At 39.3% G+C, this 11,803-nt stretch overlaps 1 long non-coding RNA gene across 1 annotated transcript in view; it reads left to right on the forward strand.

Annotated features, from left to right (window-relative positions):
- LOC115079418 overlaps positions 1 to 11,803 on the forward strand; it is a 32,796-nt gene extending 20,993 nt beyond the window's left edge. The window contains exons 2-3 of the long non-coding RNA XR_003853285.1: positions 7,665 to 7,769; positions 11,031 to 11,803. This is a non-coding gene — a long non-coding RNA (uncharacterized LOC115079418). The remainder of the gene's footprint in view (positions 1 to 7,664; positions 7,770 to 11,030) is intronic.

Raw genomic sequence — 11,803 nt, forward strand, 5'->3', positions numbered from 1 at the left:
CGCTGAGCTTTCTCAACAACGGATGCCGTTAGAGGAGGTGAGCTCATCTGAGGTGCGTTTTTCGGAGGAGATCGTGGTCCCTGCGACGGAGGGTGGTGCAATGGCGTCCACCCCGCTGGGAGGAGGGCAATCCCCCGAGAGCCTGAGAATGGACAGAGGAGGGGGATCTATCCTGGAGATACCACCCGAGATATCCAGAGGTATGGATGAAATTAACATTGTTATCCAACCAGCACCCTTTCCAGTTTTAAAACCTTTGGAAAGGCCTCAAAATATTACCCTAGAATCTTTGTGGCTTGCAATATCAACATTACAAACCTCCTTAATGACAATTTCGGAAGGATTTAAGATAACTCAAGACTCAATATCTAATGTGAAAAAGATTATGGTTGGCCAAACTGAGAGAATAACTTATATTGAAGGGAAAATAAAGAAAGTAGAGGAAGTCCAAAACTCTATAATTAAAGGAGAAGTAATTATGAACAGAAGAATGGAGACGTTTGAGAACGAATTGAGAAATACAAATATCAGAATTATAAACTTCCCGAAGTGTAAACTGATTTCTGCTAAGGAGCAATTTAAAAGTTACCTGAAAGACATAATGAAAATGTCAAATGAAGATATGCCTGTTATAAATAAAGCTTATTTTGTGTCTGCACTTAAAACAATTACAGAAAATCAGACGGAAACGGAAGAAGTAAGGTTAAATATTACGGAGTTTTTGGAGACCTCACAACAATATCAAGTTGAAGGAAGAGGTACCTTGTTGGTCAAACTTATGTCTTCAATAGACAGAGATATAGTAATGAAAAAATTTCTCCAACACAGGTCAGAGTTATATTTAGATCAAAAAATGTGGATGTACCCAGATGTTTCGAAAGAAACTCAGAGGAAAAGGAAGAAATTCCTGTCTTTGTTGCCCCAAGCAAGATCACATGGAGCTCAAATAATATTGAGATTTCCCTGTAAATGTGTGATGAGAGTGGAAGGTCAGAGATATGTTTTTTATGACCCTGACCAGTTGGGAAATTTTATACAAACACACCACTGGACCTTGGACACAGGACAGAATTAATTCAGCTATAGAATATAGTGCAGCCTAACTTTTAGTAGTTTTTGAAAATATTGTTTGGTTAATATTGCTCTAAAGTTAAAAAATGGATCTTCTCTCACTAGTATAAAAGTGAAAAACAGCAATATATATATTATTTCCATTTGTTTAGTTAACATGCCTTTTGGATTAGTATTTTACTGAAAGTAGAATTGTAAAAGAAGGAAAATGTCTAATTTACATTATATGTTTAAGATTACTGTATTACTTGACATTTATTGTGAAATGTTTGAATAATTTGAAAATTCAATAAAAACAAAATTTAAAAAAAAAAAAGAAAAGATACAGAGAAGGGCAACTTAAAATGATAAAGGGGATGGAAAAATTCCCCTATGAGGAAAGGCTAAAGAGATTAGGACTTTTCAGCCTGGAGAAGAGAAGGCTGAGAGGAGACATGACAGATCTATAAAATCATGAGAGGAGTAGAATGAGTAAATGTGAATCGGCTGTTTACTTTTTCAAAAAGTACAAAGATTAGGGGACACGAAATTAAGTTACTGGGTAATACATTTAAAACTAAAAAGAGAAAATGGGGCAGATTTTATAACCTGCTCGCGTGGGGTACATTTGTATGCGCTACCCAGTGCGATCAAATGTACACCCGATTTTATAACATGTTATAAAATCCAGGGTTGGTGCACGGAAGGGGGTGCACTCTTGTGCGTGCTGAGCCCCCCAAGGCCGCTCCAAAATCGGAGCAGCCTCAGAGGGAACTTTTCATCCGCTCCCCCCTTACATTCCCCTTAGCCCTACCTAAATCCCCCCCCCCCCCCTTTCTTTCACGATTTACGCCTGCCTCTGGCAGGCATAACATGCGCGCGCCGGCTGGCTGCCGGCGTGCCATCCCCAGGCACAGCCGCTGTGCCGGGGGATGCCAGAGGCCTTGGTCCCGCCCCCTTCCCACCCCTTTTCCAAAGCCCCAGGACATAGGCTTGGCGCGCGCAGGAGCAGGTTTTCGGGGTTACATGCGTAAGTTACGCACGTAGCCTTTTGAAAATCTGCCCCAGTATTTTTTACTCATTGCATAATTAATCTCTGGAATTTGTTGCCAGAGTATGTGGCGAACGCTGCTAGTGTAGTGTTTAAGAAAGGTTTAGAGAAGTTCCTGTAAGAAAAGTCCATTTAACATTATTAAGGCAGAGATGCAGAAATCCATTTCTTATCCCTGCTATAAGCAGCTTGGAATCTATCTATTCTTTGGGATGAGTCAGGTACTTGTGACCTGGATTGGCCACTGTTGGAAACAGGATACCAGGCTTGATGGACCTTTGATCTGACCCAGTCTGGCAATCTTAAGTAAAGGCTAACTAGCACGCATTAACCCTTGCAAAGAGCGGCACAGTTTAGTATATTGGCCTCCATGTCTTTCAGTTCATTGCAGTGAGAGAGCCTGGTATATGGCTTGTCCATGATTTGGTACATGCAGAGACCCTGGCCTAAAAGGTGATAATATAACCTGGTGAAACCCCCCCAAAAAGTAATTATTCATTCATCCTTCACCCTAATAATCAAAAGAAAAAAATGCAAAACATTTGAGCAGTTATCGGGTCACTGAATCTTCTTGTTCCTCTTTAATAATTCTTACCAAGAAATACTGTATAAACAAACCAATTTCCTAAAGCACTAGCTTGGGTCTTCCTAGATATATATATTAACTTTTTAGATTGCTTTCAATGTGTTTTCTAAAGAATAATCCCCCCTTTTTTTTTGCAATTCCCAAGGCAGAAAATATTTCCTTTCTCTGAAGTCATAGGCACATTGTGCAGTTATCTCCCACTGCAGTCTATACTTATTCATCTCTAGCCTAGAAATACTGTGTGGTCTCATGAATGTATCACATCAGGTGCTCTCCAGCTAGTAACCCTTGTAACCCAGTATTCCAATAGGATCAGTTACCCAGCATGCATAATTTGTGGACGTGATGGACTGTAGCCTGCATAAGGAGGTACAATGCACGTTGGATTGTAAAGCGATATTCTCTAAGAAAACCGCTTGCAAAGGGCAGCGCTGCAAGCCAAGAACTCTCCGAGGACATTTTATTTTCAGGGATTTGTGGCAAGCACTGCACCTGAACTAGAGATTAAAGATTCTGTGACTCACTGGATACAGTAGAACTCCCTTCCCTTATTTTATAAGCAAATTAATTTATAGCAAATCTTCTGATCGAATGCATGTTTCCTCTGGTCTTCATTTCATTATGGCCTGTTTCCGTGGAACAAATGTCCTCTTGACCACTGAGCAAAACAGTCTATTCTATGGGGAGTATCACTTTCACTAGGCTTCCACTGACTGTACTGCTCTGATTTATAGGAGAGTGTGATTAAAAACATGTCTAGAAATACGAGGTCTATTCACTATGGCAGTGATTCAATATGTTTTTCTCATAGCTCAGATGCAAATTATTGAGGGAGAGAGGGCAGAAGAAGGGGGAAATCTTTTACTATTTTAATGAAGGCCAAAACAATGTTAATTTGTTTGAGTAATTATTTTCTGCTCTAATGTGTCTATGAGGAAAGCCTTTGAGAAAATCGGGTCTTTCATATCTTCCATGAAACTGCTGCAGTGTTATCAAATGCTAAAGTAGCAATAAAGACAAACATCCGATTTCCTCTTCCAATAACGTCAACAAAATGTGTTTTATCTGCAGCATTTCCTGATAAAATGTGAACGCTTTGTGCGTTGTGCAATGGCACTTCACAAGAGCTCCATTTCTAATATACTTATAAATGTACACCGAAGATAAACCAATCTATCTGAAACATGGGAATGCAGTTCAGAGTGCAAACCAAGAGCAGAGGTGCGATATAACCCTGTAATTTTTGCCTTTCAAAACACTCCCCCGTGTACCTTCTGTATGCACTGCACTTCAGTACAAACTAATTCTCTCTCTTTCATAGCAGTATTCCCTGTGAAGGGCTTCACCCTCCCACTCCATCTGGGGGCATTTAATTGGCATCATTCATCTTGCAGAACCAATGCCAGAAAAAAAAAATCAGCAGATGCAAAAAGATATAAATCAGCAAATCAGAATAAAAAAAATCATCACATCTCTTGCCTTCAGCACAAATAATAGTCATCACAGGTTCTAGTACATTATGTAGGTTTGGGGCATTGTTTGAAAATTGTCATTGTATTTCTCTGAAATCTGAAGCAGTAAGTATTTTTTTTCTTGACTAGTCTATTCTGATTGAGCTCCAGGAGCTTGCTATGGTAAAACATTATCAACATAACACAATAAAGTTCCACCCACTCGTTTTTTTTTTTAACTGGAAGTAAGTAGACATTACTACTTATTATGCAGGATACGTGTACGCCATATGTATCAGAAAATATTTATAGGACCTTTATATCACAGGCTGATATATCGCAAAGCTTGAGCAATCATTGCCACGCCCACTTTATATATAATCATAGGTCAGTATCAGTTATAACTTGATCCATTTTTATGAAACTTTTTTATGCAGTTAAAAATGACAGCTTTCTTATTAGTGGCTCTTGATATTATGTTTGATATATGGATGAGGGGTATACATTGCACGTAACATCAAGAACCACTAATAATAAAGCTAAGCAATTTTTAACTACTAATCTAAAAGCTAATTTTATTAACATTTTAATAACTTTATGCTTATGCATATTTTTTATTATAATGGTAATTTTGTATATGCATATTTCAGATTAGTCACTGTTAATACGGTCCAGCAGTATAAGACAATATAATTAATATGCACTTAAGAGCCTAATTACAATTCCTGATTCACAATTGCATTTGTATATTTTCTTTTGTATATTGAATGTATACTTCAATGAATTACAATATTATAGATAAGCTCCCACACTTAGGAGATAATTTTCAAAGGAGTTATGCATGCAGAAGTAGCATACATCATAGCAATTTTCAAAAGCCCAGCTTTAATGTGCATATCCTTTTAAAAATTCATGCCAAAGGGCTGAGTTGTCAAAGGAGTTACACACATAAAAGAACCAATTTTGAAAAGTCCAGTTTAATGCACATAAATCCGTTTGAAAATTACCTCCATATCTTCTTGAGTACCATAGTTCAAAATGTGCTTTTTCTTAGAACAGGTACTTACTCATGGTATTTTTCATCAGAAGAAGTTCCTGGGTGCCACAATAATCTGTTATGTACTGTCTTCAAAAATAAATTACTTACCTCCTTGTAACGAGTATCCATATCAGCTAGGATATTAAAACCTATGAAAGGTATGAAATCAAATGAAAGAATTACTCTTTTTCAGTTACTGTCTTTTCTTTAGTTGCTCTCACTATACATTGGATTAAGTAATTTATATTGTCCAGTGTAATCCAAATAAGGTATTGGTCAAAGTTATTTTCATGATATATCTTGGTGGCCCTGTCCTCAAAATTCAGATCCTCCTGTGTTTTCCAAGACTGAATGCAACTGTACTAATAGACTTTATCCTAACACAAGAGAGAGAATTTTTGAAGACGAGATCTGCAAATACATTGGACTGCACAGTGTTGTCAACAACTCTGTTTCCATCCTGATGGATACCCGAGAACCAGTTCCCTTACGTCAAAGTAGCCAGAGTTCTCAACCTATAAGGAAATGAACCACGCCCTGCAATGTGATCTGGGGAGCATGGCTGCTTTTCTCACATCTCACTGAATATGGAGTTAATTAGATATGGAAGCAGCTGGCAAAACAGCAGTGCCTGAAGGGTTTGGGGCAGCCTGGTAACCTAGGAAGAAAGGACTTTTGAATGGCTCTCGCCATTTTTTGTTTACGTTAGAGATTTGTGCTAAGTAGTAGGTAGAGGAGGGCTCCAGGTGTCTCAGACAATCACTGCAGCTCTTTACGGTAAGAGAAACTGCATCAGGAGGGGCTCTAGAAGGCCGCAAGAGCCTCATCTGAGCCTCTTGACGGACGGTTTAGCTTTTTAAAGTTTCAGCACAAAGGTCAGCTCCCGTTTATCCTGCCAGTCCCCGACCAGGGGGGTTTAAATCATCTGTGGAGTTTTTGTCTCATCTAATCATTCACTAGAATGCATTAAAAGAAAACCCTTCAGATACATAAACCACTTAATTTCCTTGATTAACGGTAAACACTTTGAAAGAATGGAATCTTTGTAGTCCCCGATGCCTTTTTAAGGACCAACAGCTAAGATGTTGTGCTCTAGGAGTTTGCAAGACCTCACAAGTTCTTTTTTTAGATCTGAAGATGATGTCTACAAGGTCTCCATAGCTCACGTACCACATCATCTATTGTATTGGACCTTTAAATGTATCACAACCTACAGAGATCTCTGTTTACTTCAGAACCAAGATATCCACTATTAATCTATACTTCATTTCACAATAAACATTTTAAGCATGTCCCTTAGAAAAAAATGCATTTAAGCAAAAATTGTTTATGAAAATTATCAGACCACTGTAGTGAAAAATTATAAAATAGAAATATATTCTCTACTGAAACACTGGGAGATTCAGCTTCTAAGAACTATTTCACAGAAAGAAGCATACTTCAAAGAAAAAGAGAAAAACTGGAATTCTTAGCAAATATGGAATCCTGCTATGGAATATTTAAATTTAACTATACATCCATCTTAGAATTAAGACATCTACATTTTCTTCTGTATGGGAACATAAGCACCAGCCCTCTCTTGGGGCTGTTACAGAGTTAAAAATAGTTCAGTAAATTTTAAAAACCCAGCACGTGCAAAATTCAGGAGATATGCGCGTGGCCAGGCTGAGTGTGCGCTGAACACAATTGAAAAATGGCCTGGCCATGCACGAATCTCCCAGTACATAGGGAAGTGCTGGTTTCATCCAAAGGGAGTGGGCTGGGCTAGCATGCACAACTTACTTCAGCTACTGAGCAGAAGCATGAATAAAAACAAAATTTGATTATTTAGGGTGGGTTAGGGGTTGGGGAGGAGAGGGAAAAGGTAGGAAGGGTAGTTAGGGTAATAGGGAAGTTCCCTCCCAGTCCGTTCCTTAATTGGCTGGATTGCATCACCATACTTTTTTTTAAAGAATCCCCCCCTTGCATGCGTGAGATGCCACCCGTCCACACATGCATGTGCCAATATAAAAATCAGGCGCACATGTGCACATGGGAATTGTATTTTATAACAAGCATGGGGTGATGCACGAATCACTGCATCGATGTACACATTCCAGGACCTGCGCGCACATGGATGCATGCACACGTTTTTGAAAATCTACCCCAGTATTTCTTTCTTATTGCTTGGGTATAACCAGAGAAAGAAAGAAAAACATTGAATGATACTTTGTGTTTGCACTGGTTTTGTATTGTTATGTTAACTCATGAAAAGTCAGGCAGATTTTTAACTGAGGAGGACAGTTTTGAATAAGGGATTGTCATTCATCCCCACATGTAATCATCTCTGTTTATATTTCATTGGGATTTTTATAGATTTACACGACAATTGCAGAGGAAAGTATTTTTTTCAAACACCTCTTCAACAATAAGGATATTTCTTTAGTCAAACATAAGTTGAGTTGGAGTCATCCTGGGCTGATGGGTCTACTATTATGCACTTTTCAGAGACCAGTTATACAGGATGTGGAACGCTTGGAAAGATTTCCTAAAAGAATAAAATCACAACATTACAAATGCAGAGACATTAGCTTGGGAACAGTTGAATGAAAGGTATGATATCATGGTTAAGTATGCTGATAAAGGGGGAAGCTATTGTGGTGATGAACCGGGATCAATATGTGATTGAGGTAAACAGTGGAGTATCTCAGGGATCTGTACTTGGACCGGTGCTTTTCAATCTACTAGATAAAGAAGCCCTGACAGACGTGCTGCAAATGCGCAGTAGAGAGCAGCTATACCGCGCATGTGCGGGCGAGCACGTCGGTCAGAGCGGAGCGTGCCTGAAAAAAAAAATGGCGCTGGGAGGAGCAGTAGTGGCGGCGGCAGCGCGTGCGAGGGAGGGAGGGAGGGAGGGACCCCTAGGAGATCTTCCGTCTGCAGGTTGTGGATGAGCTGAAAGGGGAGGGGATTGAGAGAGGGGAGTGACTGAGGGGTGAGGGGAGGGAGGAGAGAGTGGGTGAGGGAGGAGAGAGGGAGGGGAGGGAAGAGAGAGTGATAGGAGGGGGAAGGTGAGAGGGAAGGAGGTGAGAGGGAGGGAGACTAGAGGGAGAATAGAGGTGGGAGGGAGAATGAGGGGGAGGGAGTGGGAAAGAGAATGAATAGGAAGGAAATGGACCAAAAATTTTTTTTTAAATGCAGCCCATTGTTACGGGCTTAACGGCTAGTATATTTATAAATTATCTGGAAAGGAATATAAGTGAGGTAATCAGATTTGCAGATGATACAAAATTATTCTGAGTAATTAAATCACAAGTAGATTGTGATAAATTGCAGGAGGACCTTGAGAGACTGGAATATTAGGCATCCAAATGGCAGATGAAATTTACATGGACAAATACAAAGTGATGCATATAGGGAAAAATAACCCTTGCTGTAGTTACACGATGTTAGGTTCCATATTAGGAGCTACCACCCAGGAAAAGATCTAGGCGTCATAGTGGACAATACATTGAAATCGTTGGTTCAGTGTGCTGGAGCAGTCAAAAAAGCAAACAGAATGTTAGGAATTATTAGGAAGGGAATGGCAAATAAAATGATGGATGTCATAATGTCTCTGTATCGCTCCATGGTGAGACCGCACCTTGAATACTGTGTACAATTCTGGTCGCGCAACTAAAAGAAGATATAATTGCGATGGAGAAGGTACAGAGAAGGGCGACCAAAATGATAAAGGGGATGGAACAGCTCCCCTATGAGGAAAGACTAAAGAGGTTAGGACTGTTCAGCTTGGAGAAAAAAGATGGCTGAGGAGGGATATGATAGTTTTTAAAATCATGAGAGGTCTAGAATGGGTAAATGTGATTTGGGTATTTACTCTTTCGGATAATAGAAGGATTATGAAGTTAGCAAGTAGCTCATTTAAAACTAATCATAGAAAATTATTTTTCACTCAATGCACATTTCATTTATTTATTTAGTACTTTTTTATACCGACATTCATGATACAGATCATATCATATCGGTTTACAAGGAACAGGGGGTTATAACATTAACATTAACGTAGAGGAAAAGGCAAAAGTTACAATAAAACAAGGGTAATGGAACTAGGGAGATGAAGAAGCCAGTAGCAGAAGGTAACTCAGTAACTATAACAAATCATTTACAATGTCTGAAATAGAGTGCACTGAATAGAAGGCATTAGTTTATGAACTGTGGCATAGCTGAGATGGGCCTGAGTTAGGGGAAGGCTTGTTGAAACAGCCAGGTCTTGAGTTTTTTCCTGAACGTCAATAGGCAGGGTTCCTGTCTGAGATCAGAGGGAATAGCACTCCAGATGGCTGGTCCCGCTGTCGGGAAGGCCCGTTCTCTAGTGGCTGAATGATGGGTGGATTTGGCTGGAGGGGCATACAGAGATCCTTTGTAAGCTTCTCCGATAGGTCTTGAAGAGGTGTGGAGTCTTGAAGAGGTGTGGAGTTTATTCAATAAACATACACATGGTTACTGTGACTCCAACATCACTCTAAGCTTCAACAGCAAGAGGAAATGTGGAAAAAAGGATTTGCACTCACAAAGACGGGAGTAGCTGGCTTGTTATGGCAGTTACTACCCCAAACCAAATATCCAAATTACTACCTCCACCTTCCTCTATTCCTGATGCCTTTCAACTAGCTTGATCACTCCATTCTTATACTTCACTTTCAATGCATATCCAGCATAGTTCTCTGCTTCAACAGCAGAGGAGAAGAAAAACTGTTACTTCACACATCCAGCAGAGCTCTCTGCTTAAACGGCAGGGGAGAAGAAAAAAGGGTTCGCACTCACAAAGCGGGGAGTAGCTGGCTTGTTACGGCGGTTACTACCCCAAACCAAATGTGCCTGATACTTCACTTTCGATGCATATCCAGCATAGCTCTCTGCTTCAACGGCAGGGGAGAAGATAAACAACCAATAAGGGCTGTATAACATAATCTGGGTAAAAACAAATAAGCATGGGTGTAGCTTGCTTATTGCGGCGGTTACTACCCCTACTACCTCTAACTAATCAAGCTAGATATTTCACTTGGATGCAGCTCCATCACCGCTCTCTACATTAATGGCGGGGGTGGAAGGGAATTAGAACCAAGAGCTAAGAGAAACAGATAAGTATGAGAGAAAAAATGAGGGAAGCTTGCTGGGCAGACTGGATGGGCCATTTGGTCTTCTTCTGCCGTCATTTCTATGTTTCTATGTTTCTATGAGTCCGAGTGGGAATTGAAGGTCGATGGAGACCTGGTTGTGAATGGTTTTATGAATGATAGTGAGGGACTTGTGTAGGATTCTAAAGCTTATTGGAATTAAGCTTTGGAATTTGTTGCCAGAGGATGTGGTTAGTGCACAAAAAACCCCATGCTAAAACATGAGTAAAAACCCATGATAGTTTTAGCGCCCAGTGAATGTCTTTCTAGCAAGATGAAATGTGAATTAATCATATAATAGCTTATTAGAGTGTGAACTGGTATAATATTTCAATGAGTGACATCAAGAGAACAATATTTTGTCTATTGTGTACAGATTAGATAAGTCACGATCACAGCCTCACTGTCATCAAAGTGCGGTGACCAATCGCATATAGCCACATCACTATCAAGTTACATAATGGCTGTGACATTTCACCTTTGACTGATGAATTTAATGGCATCGGCAAACAGACAGCAGAATGCCACTGACCAGATTAAAGTAAGGTGACAAATCTGACGGCAGCGTAATGGGTACATTACTGAACTGTAGGGATTGCATTGGTTTTAAATTGTTTCCATATATTATTTAGTATTTGTATTTTTAATTTAACAGATGGAGATGAACAGGTTACTAATATGCCCTGTCTGTTTCTAGAAATCTAAAAGACTGCTATGAATGCTGTGCTGCAAATATATTATTTGGTTGAATCAGTTTCGAGCCCCTGATGCAGCATTGATGAAACTTAATATCACATCAGGCACATTTTTTCCCCCTACAGAAGAGGATACAACTGAGGAATACAGGAAAGTTTACCTTTTCCATTATTGTCTCTATGTGCAACATAAAAAAAAGAATTATAAAAAGGACTGAGATGGACTGTTGATGAGAACGGACCCTAATACACCGTAAGATGAAAAGATTGTTAAGTAACCTCGGCAAGCGTGTTTAATGGTTTTGTATAGAAACAACACAGCATGTGTTTTTAAAATGTAATTGATTATCAAATGCTATTTTGACCATATTGATTTAGTTACTGTTCTTTGATACAGAATCATAAAGGTCCTTCCCTCGTTATGCTTTCACACTTACTAATTCTCATTTTTTAGCTTCTTTTAACTTTTGGTGGTTGGGATTTTTTTTTTTCATTGTCTAATGAAACACAAAATAGATTTCGGAAGTGGTTGGTTGATGAGATGAACACGCTGGAAATCTTGAAAAAGAAAACCTCTTTACACTGTGAAATAAAGGCCTGGGATTTTCTTTTCCTTCTGACGTCAGATTTAGTTCAATATTGCTCTTTTGTTTTACCTTTATTTCTTCTCGTTTATTGTGGTTGACGAGTTGATAGAAGCTGAGGTTTGTGATTTAATTGTATCAGTGATAAACAGGTTGAGCACGTGTTATTAAAAAGTTTGAAAAATTAATAA

This window comes from Rhinatrema bivittatum, chromosome 17 (assembly GCF_901001135.1).
Source record: "Rhinatrema bivittatum chromosome 17, aRhiBiv1.1, whole genome shotgun sequence".
NCBI classification, from domain to species: domain Eukaryota; kingdom Metazoa; phylum Chordata; class Amphibia; order Gymnophiona; family Rhinatrematidae; genus Rhinatrema; species Rhinatrema bivittatum.